This window comes from Lutra lutra, chromosome 8 (genome assembly GCF_902655055.1).
Source record: "Lutra lutra chromosome 8, mLutLut1.2, whole genome shotgun sequence".
NCBI lineage: Eukaryota > Metazoa > Chordata > Mammalia > Carnivora > Mustelidae > Lutra > Lutra lutra.
Window position 1 is genome coordinate 51,225,826 of NC_062285.1, and position 16,180 is coordinate 51,242,005.

At 40.4% G+C, this 16,180-nt stretch overlaps 1 protein-coding gene across 3 annotated transcripts in view; it reads right to left on the reverse strand.

Moving 5' to 3' along the window:
• The window catches only part of RBMS2 (RNA binding motif single stranded interacting protein 2), a 94,307-nt gene extending 78,199 nt beyond the window's left edge, over positions 1-16,108 (reverse strand). For 2 of the 3 annotated variants that reach the window (XM_047742018.1, XM_047742017.1), the window contains exons 1-2: positions 15,863-16,103; positions 1,159-1,251 (exon numbers count right to left, since the gene is read on the reverse strand). The gene's annotated coding sequence lies outside the window, so the exon portion shown is untranslated. Of the gene's footprint in view, positions 1-1,158; positions 1,252-15,862 lie in introns of all 3 variants that reach the window. The other variant, XM_047742015.1, reaches the window with a different exon arrangement.
• Between the last annotated feature and the right edge of the window lie 72 nt (positions 16,109-16,180).

The window sequence follows — 16,180 nt, forward strand, 5'->3', positions numbered from 1 at the left end:
AAAAAAAAAAGTTTTCAGGGATACCTGACTGGCTCAGTTGGTGCAGCATGACTCTTGATACTGGTGTTACAAGTTTGAGCCCCATATTGGGTGCGGAGATTACTTAAAAAAAAAAAAAATACAATCTTTTTTTAAAAATACAATCTTCAAAAAAAATTTTTTTAATTAAAAAATAAAAAGTAGAGGCGCTGGATGGCTCACTCAGTAGGTGACTGCCTTTGGCTTGGGTCATCATTCCAGGGTCCTGGGGTGGGTTCCTCCCCATCAGTGGCTCAGCACAGAGCCTGCTTCTCCCTCTCCCTCTGAAGCTCCCCCTGCTTGTGCTCTCTCACTCTGTCAAATAAATAGACTCTTTTAAATAAAAGTAAATAAATAAATAAATTTTTAAAAAGTAAATTTTTAAAAATAGACTTTTTAGTCTTAAAACTTTGGAGTTATCAGCCTTAAAATTAAAACTTTTAGGAGCTCCTGGGTGGCTCAGTGGGTTAAGCCTCTGCCTTGGGCTCAGGTCATGATCTCAGGATCCTAGAACTGAGCCCCTTTGGCTCTCTGCTCAGCAGGGAGCCTGCTTCCCCTCTCTCTCTGCCTACTTGTGATCTCTGTCAAATAAATAAAATAAAATAAACACTTAAGACTTTTACTGAAAGGGAAGGGAAAGGAAGGGAAGGGAAGGGGAGTGGGGGTACCTGGCTGGCTCAGTCAGTAGAGCATGCAATTTTTTATCTGGGGGGATTGTAAGTTTAAGCTAAACACAGGGTATAGAGACTACTTAAAAATAAAATCTTTAAAATATATAAAAATAAAGTAAAAGTAGACAATCTATCAAATAGAAGGGAGATAAAGAAGAATCCAATTAAATAAATTCTATTTTATGTGAGCTAATACAAAACCCTAGGTTTTTATAGTCTGTCTTCTCAGGGCCACAGAAGTAAAAATGATGTAGGTTTATGAACTGATGCTAAAGGTTAATTATGTCAAATGGCACTAACAAGACTGTAAACTACATCCTTTACTCTGGTAAGTATTTTTTTAAAGAAGGTTATGGAATTTTGTGGAAGTGATAGAGAATGTAATAACAGAGTTCCATGGTTAGACTCAGGAGACACAGGAGAGGAAGAAGAATCCTATTTCTTCAGTGTGTTTCACACCCATACCCACCTGCTTTGCCAATTATATGGCCCACATTTTTCAAGATCTACTCAATGCCTCTCCAATTCTTGATTCTCATGGGCCCAGCACTCAAGAGTTGTTCTGAGGGGAAAAAGTAAAATGGGAGTTATTAGAGATTTGTCTTGGAAAGAGACATTTGCACCTCTGATTCAATATAGCCTCATTTTTTATTTCTCCAGAAAAACAAACTTTGAAATAAGTGCCTCAAGTAAAGGATCTAGGGCTAGATCCACTGTGATTCGTATACTGAAAGATGTTTGCATGCAACTATCAAGCCCTCCACATGTGCTAGGCCCTGTAGAAAGATATTCACCTGGAGCCAGGGTGATGGAGAACATGCATATGAACGCAGGGAGACAGGGACAGTTTGCTAGCAAAACTCTGAATTTGGTTCAGAAACCTGAACAAGGTATATTAGAGCCAAGGATCCTTTACCCCTCATGCTGTTAGTAGTCTCCTGTGGATTATCTTTCCTCCCCTTGATTAACTTATGTGCTCAAAGACTAGAAAATGGAAAGATACCAAAAAGTTTAATTTATTTCATGGTAAAAAGATGAAGTAATACCTCAGGAAGAAGTAAAACAAAGTTATTTAACACATCACCTTCCCTTTTTTTTTTTTAAGATTTTATTTATTTGATAGAGAGAGACACAGTGAGAGAGGAGAACACAAGCAGAGTGGGAGAGGAGGAAGCAGGGTTCTGGCTGAGCAGGAAGCCCAATGTGAGGCTTGAGGCTCGATCCCAGGACCTTGGGACCATGACCCCCAAGGCAGATGCTTAATGACTAAGCCGCAGGCACCCCAACACAACAGCTGCCTTAAGAAGGAAAACTTAAGGGGCGCCTGAGTGGCTCAGTGGGTTAAGCCTCTGCCTTCGGCTCAGGTCATGATCTAAGGGTCCTGGGATCGAGCCCCACATTGGGTGCTTCCCCCTCTCTCTCTGCCTGCCTCTCTGCCTACTTGTGATCTCTCTCTCTCTCAGTGTCAATTAAATAAATAAATAAAATATTAAAAAAAAAAAAAAAGAAGGAAAACTTAAGGAGCTGCATCAAACAACAAAGAAAAGTTTACCTCCACCCCCTTCTGACAGAGGATGGAATGACAAAATTACCTTTAAACTAGAAATTGGGGAAGTCTGGCTTAACTCCTTTAGTCAGTCCACTGGAAAACAGGGAAAAAGACAACTTTGAAGAATTATTTACCTCAGATTCAATATCAGTGCTTATAGTACATTCTCCTCTCCTATAGCAACAGGTAGTTTTGGCCAAAAATTACTATAGGGAATATCCTACCAAATTTTCAAGTAGGCTTTTCCTTTGCCAGACACTAAATAAATACAGGAGTCAAATCATCTAGAATCACTGGGCCAGAAAATTAGCATAATATAGAAAAAATAGACTAGGGGCGCCTGGGTGGCTCAGTGGATTGAGCCGCTGCCTTCGGCTCAGGTCATGATCTCGGTGTCCTGGGATAGAGCTCCTCCGACTCTGCTCAGTGGGGAGCCTGCTTCCCCTTCTCTCTCTGCCTGACTCTCTGCCTACTTGTGATCTCTCTCTCTGTCAAATAAATAAATAAAATCTTAAAAAAAAAAAAAAGAAAAGAAAAAATAGACTAGACTGGATTCTATGTATACCCAGAATGAACTACATTGATTACATGGTAATAATATATCCTTTAAATGTATATTTCCTTTGCACCTGACACATTAATCTTACTTGGCCTCAGCTATCCTTAAAATAAATAACTCAGATGATCCCCACAACTGAATTCAACAATTAGGCTGAACAAATGAAATGGTTGTCTCTTTAGGTCAAATATGAATGTCTTCAAATAGATCAATATTAGCAATTTCATATAGTTAAATCTACCACTGCAAAAAGTGTGAAACTGTGAGGATGATACAGAGTCAGAATACTAATTAACTGCATAGTTCCTTTCCTTTTTCCTCTCTCATTTTCAGAGGAAAAAAAAAAAAAAAACAAAACAAAAAACCTAGAAGGGTGCCAGAGCAGCTCAGTTGAGAGTCTGACTCTTGATTTCAGCTTAGGTCATGATCTCGGGGTCCTGAGATTGAGCCCCAAAACAGGCTCCATATTCATCATGGAGTCTGCTTGCCCTCTCCCTCTGCTGCTCCCCCCCTGCTCTCTTTCCTCCCTCTCAAATAAATAAAATCTTAAAAAAAAAAAAAAAAAACAACAAAAAACTAAAGAGGTAAACTCACTTGCAAAGATCATGGCAGTCAAACAATGGCATAACTGACACCAGAATCCAGACTTTGTTTCTCAATTCAAACTCCTTTCTATACCGGGGCGCCTGGGTGGCTCAGTAGGTTAAACCCTCTGCCTTCGGCTCAGGTCATGATCCTGGGGTCCTGGGATCCAGCCCCGCATTGGGATCTCTGCTCGGCGGGGAGCCTGCTTCCCCCTCTCTCTGCCTGCCTCTCTACTTGTGATCTCTCTCTGTCAAATAAATAAATAAAATCTTTAAAAACAACAACAACAACAAATTCCTTTCCATACCAATCTGATTTGTCTATAAAATTAAAAATTCTGACGGGGACCCTGGATGGCTCAGTCTGTGGAGCATGAGACTCTTGATCTCAGGGTCATGAATTCAGGCACCCACATGGGGATGGTGCCTACTTTAAAAAAAATATATTTTTAATTAACAAATAAAAATTCTGATGAAGAATTTAAATAGCAAATTTTGGGAGGGCGCCTGGGTGGCTCAGTTGGTTAAGTGTTGGTCTTCAGCTCATGATCCTGGGGTCCTAGGATCAAGTCCCACACTGGGCTCCCTGCACAGCAGAGAACCTGCTCCCTCTGCCTATTGCTCCCCCTGCTTGTACTCTCCCTCTCTCTGACAAATAAATAAAATCTTTAAAAAAAAAAAGAGAGATCTATTTTGGTGTCAAAAGTAAAAAAGGAATAATCTTATGGTTCCAGAAGTGAAAGTTCAACTATTCTCCTCAAACCAGCGCTTGATGTCAAGTAGCAGTGATGAACAATATTTTGGCCTATTATTAAATTGCATAATGGACAATATTTCTAGGAATACACTTATAATGGAAACAACAAGATTTGTAGAAAACTACAGCTGTTGGATAGACACATGAAAAGATGCTCAATATCACTAATCATTAGGAAAATGCAAATCAACATCACACTGAGATATCACCTTATACCTGTCAGAATGGCTAAAATAAAAAACTCAAGGAATAAGTGTTGATGAGGATGTGGAGAAATAGGAACTCTCGTGCAGTTGGTGGTAATGCAAACTGGTACAGCCACTGTGAAAGAGTATGGATGTTACTCAAAAAGTTAAAAAATAGGGGTGCCTGGGTGGCTCAGTGGGTTAAAGCCTCTGCCTTCAGCTCAGGTCATGATCCCAGGGTTCTGGGATGGAGCCCCCATCGGGTTCTCTGCTCTACAGGGAGCCTGCTTCCTCCCCACCCACCCACCCCCGCCTGTCTCTCTGCCTACTTGTGATCTCTGTCAGATAAATAAATAAAATCTTTTTAAAAAAATCAATCTACATTATTTATAAGGACATTAGTCACTTGGAGGTTTTACCAGAAGCATAAGCTTGATGAGGACAGGGACTGGGACTATTTGGTGTATACTACTATATCCCTAGCATATAACAATATCTGGCTAATTTATTCTTTTTTTATTTTTTAAGATTTTATGTATTTATTTGACAGAGAGAGATCACAAGTAGGCAGAGAAGCAGGCAGAGAGAGAGAGAGGAGGAAGCAGGCTCCCTGCTGAGCAGAGAGCCTGATGTGGGGCTTGATCCCAGTACCCTGGGATCATGACCTGAGCTGAAGGCAGAGGCTTTAACCCACTGAGCCACCCAGGTACCCCTGGCTAATTTATTCTTTTAAGATTTTATCTATTCAAGAGAGAGAAAGAGCAGTGGAGGGGCAGAGGGAGAGAGAGAAGCAGACTCCCCACTGATAGGGACCCCGGTGTTGCAGGGCTCAGTCCCAGGACCCCGAGATCATGACCTCAGCCGAAGTCAGACGCTTAACCAACTGATCCACCCAAGCACGCTTATCAGTCTAACTTAAAATTAAAACATAATTTATGTTCAAGAATTAGCTGAAAGACCGCAATGTTTATAGCAGCAATGTCCACAATACCCAAACTATAGAAAGAGCCTACATGTCCACCTAGAGATGAATGGATAAACAAGATGTGATACACACACACACACAAATGGAATATTATACAGCCATCGAAAAAGTGAAATCTTACCATTTGCAACAACATGGATGGAACTAAAGGGTATTATACTAAGGAAAATAAGTCAATCAGAGAAAGACAATTATATGATCTCACTGATACGGAATTTGAGAAACAAGGCAGAGGATCATGAGGAAAGAGAGGAAAAAATGAAATGGGACGAAACCAGAGAGGGAGACAAACCATGAGAGACTCTTAATCTCAGAAAATAAATTGAGGGTTGCTGGAATGAAGGGGTGGGAGGGATGGGGTGGCTCGGTGATGGACACTGGGGAGGATGTATGCTATGGTGAATGCTGTGAATTATGCAGGACTGATGAATCACAGACCTGTACTCCTGAAACAAATAATACATTATATGTTAATTTTAAAAAAAAAGAATTAGCTGAAAGAATACAATTTCCGCTTCCATTTAAGTACATCCAATGGGTAAGTGAATTCTCAATGAATATTAAGATAACACTGCCGCCTCCTGGGTAACATAGGTCATGCAACCTCTAGCAAATACAGGGAAAACAAAGCATAACATTTGTCTATAGGTATATAGGAAGATCAGAAGTTTGAAATTTAAACCCAGCTCTACCATTTTCTGTATTAAACTGGAAAATCTCAATCATTTTTTTTTAAGATTTTATTTATTTATTTGACAGAGAGAGAGAGGGGGAAGCAGGCTCCCTGCTGAGCAGAGAGCCCAACACGGAGGCTCGATTCCAGGACCCTGGGATCATGACCTGAGCCGAAGGCAGAGGTTCCAACCCACTGAGCCACCCAGGTGCCCCAGTATTTTTATTTTAAATTAAAAAAATGTGAACCATCAAATACCCCCACAAACTACTAGGGTTGTGTCAAAAGATTCAAGAGTCAACTTGATGGAACTCTCAGTGTCTAAAGATAAGACATCTTGAGCATTAAAATAATTTTTAAAAAAAACTATCAACAATGTAAACACATCAAAATTATTAAAATTCATAAATTCATAATAAGTTTTTAAAAGTCTAACTGAGCACCTTTAAAGGATATTATGGAACCAACTTATTCTGAAAATTAGCAAGAGAAACAAATCAAATAGCCTATCTTTTCCATATGAACCGTTATCCCTAGTTGATAAAGCAAAGTCCTTCTTTCAAAGAAGAATTCAAGGGGCGCCTGGGTGGCTCAGTGGGTTAAGCCTCTGCCTTCAGCTCAGGTCATGATCCCAGTGTCCTGGGATCGAGCCCCGCATCGGGCTCTCTGCTCCGCAGGGAGCCTGCCTCCACCTCTCTCTCTCTGCCTGCCTCTCTGCCTACTTGTGATCTCTGTCTGTCAAATAAATAAATAAAATCTTAAAAAAAAAAAAGAAGAAGAATTCAAAATAATAAAGAAATAAGGAATGACAGAAGAGCGCCACTTACTCTGCAACCCTTAGTGAAACAATTGATCTAGGCAATGATTGTCAAAGATTACTAAAACCAGGAGTTCCTGGTTGGCTCAGTTGGTCATCAGACTCTCAATCTTAGGGTCATGAGTTTGAGATCCATGTTGGGTGTAGATTATTTAAAAAAAAAAAAAAAAAAAAGAGAGAGGAGCGCCTGGGTGGCTCAGTGGGTTAAAGCCTCTGCCTTTGGCTCAGGTCATGATCCCAGGGTCCTGGGATCAAGCCCCACATCCGGCTCTCTGCTCAGCAGGGAGCCTGCTTCCTCCTCTCTCTCTCTGCCTGCCTCTCTGCCTACTTGTGATCTCTCTCTGTCAAGTAAATGAATAAAATCTTAAAAAAAAAAGAAAGGTTACTAAGACCATTAGGTTGAAAAATGACTGGGTATCATAAGAAAAAACCGACTATATAAAACATCAAATGTCCTTTATGGATACAAAGGTAAATCACTTCAACAAAATAGTAGTAAACTGCACTCGGAAACATATATAAAGAAGTTTATAACACCAGGACCAACTGCTATTTACTCCAGGAATGCAAGGCTTGTTAAACATCCAAAAATCAAGTAATGATACGGCATATTAATAAAGGAAAAAAATTCAAGGATTATCTTAGTAGATGTAGAAAACATCTGACAAAATCTTTGATATCTGTTCACGATAAAATCTCTCAACTAGGGCCGCCTGGGTGACTCAGATGGTGAGCGTCTGCCTTCAGCTCAGGTCATGATCCCGTTCTGGGGTAGAGCCCCAGCTGGGCTCCCTGCTCAGTGGACAGCCTGCTTCTTCCTCTCCCTCTGCCTGCTGCTCTACCTATTTGTGCTCTCTAACTCTCTGTCAAATAAATTAATAAAATATATTTTTACAAAAATTTTTTTAAGTCATCTCTACTCCCAGTGCAGGGCTCAAACTCACAACCCCAAGATCAAGAGTCACGTGCTCCACAGACTGAGCCAGCCAGGTGCCCCTGAATTCTCTTTTTATTTTTATTTATTTTTAAAAGATCTTATTTATTTATTTATTTGACAGAGAGAGCATGCACAAGCAGGGGGAACAGTAGGGGCAGGGGGAGAGGGAGAAGCACACTCCCCCCGGAGCAGGAGCCTGGGATCATGACCTGAGCCAAAGGCAAGTGCTTAATCGACAGTCACCCAGGCGCCCCTGAATTCTCTTTTTAGCCCCAACAATTCACCTGTACATTCATCTTCCTAATGAATACCATTGTGAATGACACTTCTGTTTCTTTTTTTTTTTTTAAAGATTTTATTTATTTATTTGACAGAGAGAAATCACAAGTAGGCAGAGAGGCAGGTAGAGGAGGAAGCAGGCTCCCCGCTGAACAGAAAGCCTGATGCGGGGCTCGAACCCAGGACCTGGGATCATGACCTGAGCCGAAGGCAGTGGCTTAACCCACTGAGCCACCCAGGCGCCCCGACACTTCTGTTTCTTATAATCCTTATACCATTTTTTTTTCTTATTGGGCAATAAGATGTCCAATAAAATAGTTAACAGAACTTGTAACCTATTGGCCCCGTTCCCTGATAAACTTTTTTTTTTTTTTAAGTCAGTTCTACAACCGAGGTGGGCCTTGAACTCACCAGCGCTGTTATCAAGAGTCCCAGGCTGTACAGACTGAGCCAGCCAGGAACCTCCCTGATAAGCTCTTTATCAGGTTTATGACCATGTTCCTTTTCTTGTCTGTTTTGCTTTGGGAAGGAAAAGGCATTTAATTTTATCAGATACTTTTTCTGCAATGAACAGGAAGATCAAATAGATTCCCTCTATTAATCTGTTGATGTGGTTAATTATGCATATTTTCCAATGTTAAAACATTCTAGCATCCTTCAGATATATTCTACTTGGTCATAAATATATGTTGTTGTTGTTTTAAAGATTTTATTTATTTGACAGACAGAGATCACAACTAGGCAGAGAGACAGGCAGAGAGAGAAAGAAGCAGGCTCCCTGCAGAGCAGAGAGCCCTATACGGGGCTCAATCCCAGGACCCTGGGATCATGACCTGAGCCCAAGGCAGAGGCTTTAACCCACTGAGCCACACAGGCGCCCATAAATATATGTTTTAATGACTTTTACATTTGTATCTTTGTTATTTATTTTTTCTCATACTATCCTTATGTGGTTTTGGTTTTAAAGTGATACTAAGTGGGGTGCCTGGCTGGCTCACTCAGTAGAACATACAACCCTTGATCTTGGGGTCATAAATTCTAACCCCATGTTGAGGGTAGAGGTAACAACAGCTATGCTAATTTAACAATACAAGTTGTGAAGTTTCCCTTTTTTTTTCTAATTTCTTGGAACAAAGTGCGTAAAATTGGGTTTATCTGTTCTTTGAATGTTTCATAGCACTCCCACATAAAATTATTGTATTTATTTTCTGCATAAATGTCTAAACTACAAATCTTCTAATCTCAGCAAGCTCTTAGTATTTTCCAACAATCCTATAAGACTCTAGAATTTTCTCTTACTCTCCACAATAGTTACTCTAAATATTTACCATTCTCAAGTTTTCTACCTATTTCTCCCTATATTCTTAGCATGTAGTATTCATCTATCTTTAACCTTTTTGTCTTACTAGCTACCTTCCCCAGCATATTGATGATTTTTTTCAAAAAAATTTATTTATTTATTTCACAGAGATCACAAGTAGACAGAGAGGCAGGCAGATAGAAAGAGGAGGAAGCAGGCTCCCTGCAGAACAGAGAGCCCGATGCGGGGCTTGATCCCAGGACACCGGGATCATGACCTGAGCCGAAGGCAGAGGCTTTAACCCACTGAGTCACCCAGGCGCCCCAAATATTTTTTTTTTTTAAAGGGGAAAAAAGGGGCACCTGGGTGGCTCAGTGGGTTAAAGCCTCTGCCTTCGCCTCAGGTCATGATCCCAGGGTCCTGGGATCGAGCCCGGCATCGGGCTCTCTGCTCAGCAGGGAGCCTGCTTCTCCCTCTCTCTCTCTGCCTGCCTCTCTGCCTACTTGTGATCTCTCTCTCCCCGTCAAATAAATAAATAAATAAATAAATCTTAAAAAAAAAAAAAAACTTCAAAAAAAAAAATAAAATAAATAAAAGGTGAAAAAATCCTTACATGGCAAAAACCACAAAAGGAAAACCAAAAGTCAAATGATAAACCAGGACAAGGAGAGGCAATGTATGCAACTCATCTTATATAAGGCTAATTTCCAAAATATGTTTAGAGTTCCTATAAATCAATATCAAAATTCTAATACCCAACAGAAAATGGGGAAATATATAATTCATAAAAAAACAAATAATTCTTAACCTTAGAAAAAGATCCTCAATCTCATAATTTATAAAAAGTTAAAATAAATACAAACACTTAGAAATGATTTCATATGTATTGGAATGGGAAACATTTTTAAAAAGGTGATAATCACCTGAGATGAGGGCAGAAAAACAAGCATCTCCCACACTGCTGGTGAGACTATAAAATGATATGACCAATAAGAAGCAATTTAGCAACATCAAAATTACAAACGTATATACCTTTTGACTCAGCAATTCTAATTCTAGGAATTTATCCTCGAGTTATATTTGCAAACCTGCAAAATGACAAGATATTTAGTATTACTCACTGCAGCACTGTAATACCTAGGGTAACCATAAAACATTGTCCAAATTGGGACACCTTTTTTTTTTTTTTTAATTTCAAAGAGAGAGTGCACAAACAGGCAGAGCAGCAGGCACAGGAAGAGGGAGAAGAAGACAGAGGGAGAGGGAGAAGCAGGCTCCCTGCTGAGCAGAGAGCTCCCTATGGGGCTTAATCCTAGGACCCTGGGATCAAGCTGAAGGCAGAGGCTTAATCGAATGAGCCATCCAGGCACCCCAAAATTGGGACACTTTTATAAGAGAAAGAGGGTACTAGGCCCTTTTGTATCTTCTAAATTTTGAACCAAAATTCAGATGAGTAAATAAAATCATAAAATAGTCCCAGCAATGAATTTTTTTTTTAAAGATTTTATTTATTTGACAGACAGAAATCACAAGCAGGCAGAGAGGCAAGCAGAGAGAGAGGAGAAAGCAGGCTCCCCTCGGAGCAGAGAGCCCGATGCGGGGTTCGATCCCAGGACCCTGGGATTATGACCTGAGCTGAAGGCAGAGCCACCCAGGCGCCCCTCAGCAATGAATTTTAATTTATAAGTTTTACAATCTGTATTTTACCCCTGTTTGAGCGGCTATGCTCAATAATAAAAATGCTGTTAAATATTATGATTCTATAGAGTTTCCTAAGTTTTTTTTTTTTTTTTTTTTTTAAGATTTCATTCATTTGAGAGAGAGAGAGAATGAGAGCATGAAGGTGGGGAGGGTCACAGGGAGAAGCTGACTCCCTAACAAGCTGGGATCCCAATGTGGACTCGATTCTAGGACTTCAGGATCATGACCTGAGCCGAAGGGAGTCGCTTAACCAACTGAGTCACCCAGGTGCCCTTAGTAACCTAGTTTTTAAATCATTTTAATTCTGCTATAAATAACATGAGAACTGTGCAAAACAAAAATACTTAAGAACAACTTTAAATCAAGTACCACTATTGTCAGTAACTATCACAGAAATATGTATCTGTATTACTTTTTTCCAATTTCTGTGTTTAATAATCTCACAATTATATTAATAATCATTTTCATACATCATAAATTTATTTGGCACCTTCTGTACTTTTTCATCTAAATTAATCTGAACTAGGGGCGCCTGGGTGGCTCAGTGGGTTGGGCCGCTGCCTTCGGCTCAGGTCATGATCTCAGGGTCCTGGGATCGAGCCCCACATCGGGTTCTCTGCTCGGCAGGGAGCCTGCTTCCCTCTCTCTCTCTCTGCCTGCCTCTCTGCCTACTTGTGATCTCTGTCAAATAAATAAATAAAATCTTTAAATTAAACTGAACTAAACTGGAATAATAAATGCAAATAAGCAAATAAATACACTTACCCTTGAAAATCTCTTACCTAAGTGGTAGTTAGTATACATATTACCTGATAATTTAAAATTGTTTTACATAAGGGAGGTAAGTAGGCAGGGGGATGGGTTAAACAGGTGATAGTAAGGAGGACAGTTGTTGAGATGAGCACCAGGTGTTGTTAAGTGAAGAGTCACTAAATTCTACACCTAGTAACACACTGTATGTTAACTAACTGGAATTTAAATAAAAACCTGAAAATCATGATCCCAGGGTCCTGGGATAGAGCCCCACATCTGGCTCTCTGCTCAGCAGGGAGCCTGCTTCCTCCTCTCTCTGACTGTCTCTCTGCCTGCTTGTAATCTCTGTCTGTCAAATAAATAAATAAAATCTTTAAAAAAAAAAAAAACAAGTATTAAAATGTTACCAGGGGCACCTGGGTGGCTCAGTTGTTAAGCCTCTGCCTCCAACTCAGGTCATGAACCCGGCGTTCTGGGATCAAGCCCGGCATCGGGCTCCCTGCTCTGCAGCAACCCTGCTTCTCTCTCTCCCACTCTTCCTGTTTCTGTTCCTTATCTTGCTCTTTCTCTCTCTCTCTTTCAAATAAATAAATAAATAATCTTAGAAAAAAAAATGTTACCAACCACAACCATCCACTAAAGGTTTTTTCTTTTTGCTGTTTCAAATTCTTTCAAATTTGCTTTAGTCTATTAAGAGCTTTTTTAGGAACGCCTGGGTGGCTCAGTCAGTTAAGCATCTGCCTTTGGCTCAGGTCATGATCCCAACCTGGGATGGATCCCACACTGGGCTCCCTGCTCAGGGGGAGGCTGCCTCTCCCCTTGCTTATGCTCTCTCTCCTTCTCTCTGACAAATAAATAAAATCTTAAAAAAAAAAAGTTTTAAAAAATCTTTTAGGGACCCTGGCAAAATTTACATTCTCTTAGCATATTATAATGATTCACTCTTGCTATAATCTATTCTATGGCCATCAAAGAAACCAATTTACAGAGAGATTATTTGGCAAAAGAGACAATATGTACTAGGCATTGTAAATTTGACCCAGTGTGGTGATATATTATGATTTTTTTTCACATCCTCATGTGTATATTTTTTCAGTCTTATAAAATTTAGTTTTGTAATTATTAAACTGAACAGGAATTAGAAACATACACTGGGATAGATCATAGATACATCTGAATTTATATGAAATTTCATTTACTCCATGAAGGTTTAACATCAAGTTATTTATGTATTCAAGAGAGAGCAAACCAGCATGTGATTTGGGGGGAAGGAAAAGAGAGGGAGAGGGACAAGCAGATTCTGCACTGACCTGGAGCCTGATCCAGGGCTTGATCCCACAACCCTGAGATCAGGACCTGAGCCAAAATCTAGAGTCAGACCCTCAACGGACTGAGCCACCCAGGTATCCCAAGCACTGCTTTCTCGTTTCTTCCAATAGTCAGAAAATGGTTTTGTTTGTTTTTGCTTTACATCTGGATTCCCTAGCTCCAGGCCAGCACACGATAGGCCAATGAATAAATACTCACTGAATGAATGGAAGATGATGTTAGAGCCCCCAGGACTTATATTTTAACCAGTATTATTTTATATATATAATACATATACATACATATGTTATATATATATAAATATATAATATTTAACCAAATTATCTTTTGCAAATGGAAAAACTAAAGCAAGAATGCATGTGCACCAATAATAACATTAGCAGGACAAAGATTTATGAAAAAAAAGGTTTATGTGAAATCTTTCATTTGCACTAATAGCCTAGCTACAATCTAAAGAGTAGAACAAATGAGAATCTCTAAATCATAACAAACACATTCCCCAAACACAAACCAAGTTTCCACAGAGGATTTAGCTTTTCTGATTTAGGTTCAAAATCATTAAGACCAATCCTCCTCCATACACCACAAAACTCTGGCAGAACCAGGGACTGACCTAAAAACCTACTATTAGACATGACAGAGGATTTCTTTCACATTATGGAAAGCCTCATTTCTAGCTGGCCATGTCACAGTTGGCTAATACTTTAGCACAGATTTAACTAGATGGGTCTTTTTCAAATCAAGAACAAAAAAAGGATCTGACACTGCCAAGCTTTAACCACCTGGAATGACAAACTTGTTCTTCTTGAATATTTTATACTTTACACAATACTGTGGGTCTCCCAACTCACTAGTTCATGCTCCATCCTCATGTAAATTTAACAATACTGTAGTGGAAGAAAATCACACCGAAGGTCAAAGGGCATCTGGAAGCTAGTTCTCTATGCTAAGAACCTCCCTTTCTACAGGTAGATTTACTTCACTGCTCAACAGGTTTCTCTAGTCAGAACTGGGAAGAAGATTGAGGACCTCATTACTGACTATAATTAAGGCTAATTCATAAAAGCAGGGAAAGGAAATAAAAGGAAGCAAATAACTTCTAGGTAATGTTCAGAAATCCCTAACATATGGTATCACTTTCTTGACAGCTTAAAACGCTTCAGAGAAATTACATTCCTGTGAGAAAAGGATAAGATTAGCTTTATTATATTTGGAAAAACTAATGCTGGCTTGAGTTTATACTACCAGAACTCTCTTTTTTAAAAAAATATTTATTGAGGGGGTGGGAACACAAGCAAATGTTGGGGGGCAAAGGGAGAGGGAGAAGTAGACACCCTGCTGAGCAGGAAGCTGGAACTGGGCTCCATCCCAGGACCCTGGGATCATGACCTGAGTGAAGGCAGACGTTTAACCAACTGAGCCACCCAGGTGCCCCTACCAGAACATTCTTAAAGTCATGGGCAAAGCCACGCAGGAGGCAGCTGAGAGTAAGCTAGAGTTCCTGAGTTAGAGTCCCAATAGGAGATAGGGCAGATATGGTATGACTGCCAGAGGGAAAAACAAACAAAAGAAAGGTCACTCTATCTGGTTTCAAACCCAAAAACACCCTCCATCCCTAACCAAAGCAAAGGAGAACTACCTTTCTACAAAACTCACCAGAGAATGGTTTTGATATTTATACTCCCAAATGCCCTTGATGCTCATTTTAATCCCTAAATGAAAAGTGAAGGTAGAGTGTGCAATCTTGATCTCAGGGTTGTAATTTCAAGCCCCACATTAGATGGAGAAATTACAAATTTTTTAAAATTTTATTTGACAGAGAGAGCACAAACAGGCAGAGCAGCAGGCAGATGGCCAAGGAGAAGCAGGCTCCCTGCTGAGCAAAGAGCCAGACATGGGGCTTGATACCAGGACCCCAGGATCATGACCCCAGCCAGAGGCAGTTGCTTAACCAACTGAGCCACCCAGGGGTCCCTTAAAAAAATTTTTTTTTTTTAAGAAAAGGGTTTGTGATACAGCCTCTAGACAACTCCCAGTACCTTACCATAACGTTTCTCACATAAAACTCTTCCTTTAGGGATAGGATCATTTCCTGGGATAATCCAATTCAATGGGTTAATTTTGGGAAGAGCTTCATGATGAAGAAAGCCTTGTAGTCACAGACTTACCTGAGTCTAATTCCTGACTCTGATATTAAATTACAATGATATCTCTGATATTAAATTACAACTGGGTTACCTTATTCAAATAAGTCCTAGTTCTGAGTCTTAGTTTCCTCATCTTCCAAATGGGACTAACTGTAACTACTCTGAAGTCTCTGGTAAGTGGGAGTGATAGACCATATAAAATCCACCATAAGCACTAGATGGTAGCTAATATTTACAGAGTTTCTATTAAACACAGATGCTGTGTTAAGCACTGCGAAACCACAGATGAATGTTTTTCTAGTTGCAAATGATAAATTTTCTTAGTTTTCAAAATTCCTTTTCTAGATCACCTCTTTTCCGTAAGGAATACAGGGGCAAGCAATTAAAATAACTAAAATCTTGGGAGCACTTAAAGGTTTATAAAATGTGTTAAGGGCCCAGTCAAGAACATGCAAGTCCTAAATAGCCGCCAAATCACTGTCAGAGTTGCAATGAGAACCCAGGCAACCTAGTAACCATCAGGATGACCTTTTCATCCAACTCAGGCCCTCCCTGAAGTGCCCGGGGCTGTTTCTGGTCGGGCGATTTTCCGGCCAGGACATCTGACTCCTCACTCACCAATGCCGCGTGCCGGAGACGAGGCGTTCATTTGACCTCCATGCCGCTCAATGCGGCGGGTTACTGTGTTCGGGTCTGGCCTTCGAATGCTGAAGGTCACTAGGCGGCCTCTTGAATAGGGCTCACTCTTATCCAAGTGTAGACAGGTACTCCTCCCCTCTCTCTCCGAGAGCGCCATCGTTCTAACGCCGCCGCGTCCTCCGGGAGCTCGCCTGGCTTCGCAAAGTCCCAACCCTCGGCTTTCCCGCCCTCAACGTCCGCACGCAAGGCCGCCGCAAGGTGCCCGGGGACGAAGGAATTCACAGGGTTTTCGCGGAC